This window comes from Tursiops truncatus, chromosome 2 (genome assembly GCF_011762595.2).
Source record: "Tursiops truncatus isolate mTurTru1 chromosome 2, mTurTru1.mat.Y, whole genome shotgun sequence".
In the NCBI taxonomy this organism is placed as follows: domain Eukaryota; kingdom Metazoa; phylum Chordata; class Mammalia; order Artiodactyla; family Delphinidae; genus Tursiops; species Tursiops truncatus.
The window spans coordinates 215,248-218,832 of record NC_047035.1 but is presented as its reverse complement, the minus strand read 5'-3'; the positions used below and the strand labels follow the sequence as shown (position 1 = coordinate 218,832).

Genomic DNA, 3,585 nt, shown 5'->3' with positions numbered 1-3,585 from the left:
GAGAGTCATTTCTGGAGAGACATCTTGTATGCTGTGCTATTCCCAGAACCAAAGCACCCCAGTCACCCCAGCCCTTTCCCTGGGGGCTGAGGGTTCCAGTCCCAGCAGTCAGTACTGTTTGTGATGGAGAATCCAGAGACTGAGCGGGTAAGGGAGAGGGTCTTCAATAGTCCTGGGCCCGATTCCTGCACCAGCACCTGGAACAGGACACCTGGGGAAGTAGAAACAATGAGACACCCACTTCACAGATGTCACCCTGTAACTCCACCTTCCTCAGACCCAGGAGATGCTCACAGCTGAGGGATACCAGCAAGAGAATGAAGATTTTCATGTTCATTTTGATTAATGCTTTGACTTTCAGAGAGTTATGTCGGTGACGATGAGAACCCTGACTCTGAGTAGCACAGGTGCTGTGCTTTCCCCTTGAGCCTGGGTGTGATGTGCAGGTGGGAAGCATGATTCCATATAAAGATGGTCCCGGCTGGTCCTTCTCTAGGGCTGTGGAGGAGGGTGCTGGCTGAGATCCAGGGTGGACACAGCTTCATGTCACCTCTGAAGAATGGGTGATGTTTCTTTTCCAATACGATACTTACATTTCCATATATGTCTATCTGCGTCTATATTATAGGTGTACTCGTTGGCTAGTGTGGCCATTACAGAATAACAGACTGGGTGGATTAAACAACAGCAATGGATTCCTCTCAGACCTGGAGGCAAGAAGTCGAAGGTCACGGTGTCAGCAGGTTTGGGTCCTTCTCAGGCCTTTCTCCTTTGCTTGCAGATGGACGTCTTCTCACTGAATCCTCAGATGGTCTTTTCTCTGTGTGTCTGTGTGCATCCCTGGTTTACTTGTATGTTCATTATTCCTCTTCTTAAGTGTGACAAAGACCCACTGACCACCCCTTAGCTAACAGGCTGCTTGTAATTCTCTTCTCAACTAGTCTTGGCCTGTGGGCTTCTGTGTTTATATGTGCATGGCCAGGTTTTGTCAAGAGCCCTGCTAAGTGAGAATTATGAGAATCCCTTACCCTTGAACTCTGATCACCCGCAGTATTTGATCAAAGGCATCAAACCTCCTATCACCCACACGGTATCTGATCACCCTGGTCTCCCTTTAGCATGAATCCTTTTGAGTCTATGTAACCAGAAACCTCTTAGCTTGTATTTCTTCTCTTAATAATTTCCAGTCCACTCCACCCCACCGCCTTCTTGGCCATAAGCCCCCACTTGCCAGGCTGTATTTGGAATTAAGGCAAGTTTCCAAGGCTGCATCCCATATGCAGCAGCGAGTTTTGTCTTCAGGTTTTGGGTGAGCTGCATATTGGAGACATGAGTATCATTTCACCACCCATGGCCATATAACGCATGCCTGAATGAAGCTGATGTCTCATGTACATTTTCCCTAAGTCCACTCACAGCCATTTGTGCGTAGGGACACTAGACTGTTCCTCAGCCCTATGCCTGGGACTACTTTAAACAATCGCCAAGAATCACAGAAATGTGAAAAGCATGGCACTAATTTGACCCCAAAAAGTGCTCAAGTACAGGAGGGGAGTTGAAACAAGAAAAGAGAGCATCACCTTGACTGACCTCAGCTGGGATTGTGTGTGTGTGTGTGTGTGTGTGTGTGTGTGTGTGTGTTGGGTGATTCAATGAACCGGCCACATTGTAAATGTCCGTGAAAGATCACAAAATGACAGCATTAATTTTGGGGTGCTAATAAGCTAGCACGTAGCTGAATTTGAAAATATGTAATCTGTGAATAACGAGTATCATTGCATGTGCAGAATTGGGGCGCTCTGGCACTAGAGTCTGTAACACTGCATGTTGCAGAACTCAACCTGCTTGTGCAGGTTGACTGAAAGCAGGATGGCGTGTCTCCTCCTTCCACATGTACAAAAAGAGGACAAAAATTAACAATGTTTAAAAGTCTCATGTGCCTTCTCGGGATATTTACCAGTTTCACAAACATCAGTCTCACACTGAACGTTACGGCGTGGCTCAGGGTTGTACTGAGCTCCTTTGTGAAAAAGAAAACTAAAGACATGAAAACCAACGTTACTTCCTGTATACTATATGTGTGTGTATGTATAGATATAGATATATTTATATACATATAACTATAATAAAAATAAAATTAAGCAAATATGTACATGCACACAAAATTTTCTAGACACAACATAATCCACAACAATGAAATAGTAGGATACAGACGAGGGTGTCTGGTGGAGATCCTGGGCAGGAAAAGGAAAGCACAAGTTCTAACAAGAATTTCCTCCCAGCCCTTATCTGCTGCTGCCCCAGGCCTCAGCCCTGTACTTGGTGGGTCCTGTGCGTCCCCTGGTGGTAACGGGCCTCCGTGCAGGGAGGTTTGTGTCTGGGCTCACACTGACTTCCCCTCACTGTGTCTCTCGCACAGTAATACACGGCTGTGTCCTCAGTTGTCAGGCTGCTCAGCGATAAGTAGACTTGGCTCTTGGAGGTGTCCCTGGTGATGCTGAGCCGGGACTTAAGAGCTGGGTTATAATATGCGTTTCCACTATAACCCATAGCACCAACCCATTCCAGCCCCTTTCCTGGAGGCTGTCGGACCCAGGATACACTATCACTGGTTATTGAGAATCCAGAGACAGTGCAGGTGAGGGAGAGGGTCTGTGAGGGCTTCACCAGGCTGGGTCCCGACTCCTGCAGCTGCACCTGGGACAGGACACCTGTGGACAGAGAGAACCACGGTGACTCATGGGCTCAGATGCAGCTTCCCCATGTGTTCACGTCTGAATCCCTGAGAAACTCACCTCTGGGAGCTGACACCAGGAAGAGGAAGAACCACAGTGGATTCATCTTCTTGCACATGAGATTCCTGAAGCCCAGAAATTCTCTTCAAGCATGAGGAGAAACCCGAATTTAAGTGAACAGGTACTTTGTTTTTACCTTGTGACATAAGGGGATGTTTGCATATGGGAGGGACCAGGCTATAAAAATCGGAAAGTAGTGAAGGGAGGTCCCAGTCTCTTGGCTCCACCTGAGGAGGGTGCTGACTGTGCCTTCAGAGAACTCAGCCCCCACCTGGCGTCCCCTCCCTGTGCCTGGGGACTCTGTGTCCAGGAATGAAATGATGCTGAAGGGCTAGTCAGGAAGTCAGCTGTGCTCAAGGATTAACGGCAGGTTTGGGGATAGACTTTAGTCCCGTGGAGGCATACATTTCACATAAATACCCATCACACATTCTGGGTCCTCCAAGATGTCAGACGCAGACTCTTGCTTTTTCCTTTCTGCATTACCTCATGTTTATATCCTGGATACGCAAGTACTTGAGACAAACCATACATGTAATAATCACATTGAATTCAGACAAAGTCAGGTAAAATTGAATGTTTATCAAAATTCACAACAGAGTTCTTTTTCCCTTAACTTGGGTGAACATTTCTTCACCTGAAACAGTTTAAATATTATCAAGACTTGCTCTGGAGGTGGATTTACTCTTAACAACTATACACACAGTTTATTTTGTGGGCAAGGTAGTCATTCTTGCTGAGATGGTCATGGATCCCAGCACTGCTGACGTGGTCTGAAGCCTGACCTGCC

At 46.9% G+C, this 3,585-nt stretch overlaps 1 long non-coding RNA gene across 1 annotated transcript; it reads right to left on the bottom strand.

The window, feature by feature from the left end:
• Positions 1-2,646: 2,646 nt before the first annotated feature.
• Positions 2,647-2,898, bottom strand: LOC141277908 (uncharacterized). Its single transcript, XR_012329780.1, has 2 exons — positions 2,796-2,898; positions 2,647-2,711 (listed from the first exon to the last, which is right to left on the bottom strand). It is a non-coding gene; the product is annotated as an uncharacterized lncRNA (long non-coding RNA).
• Between the last annotated feature and the right edge of the window lie 687 nt (positions 2,899-3,585).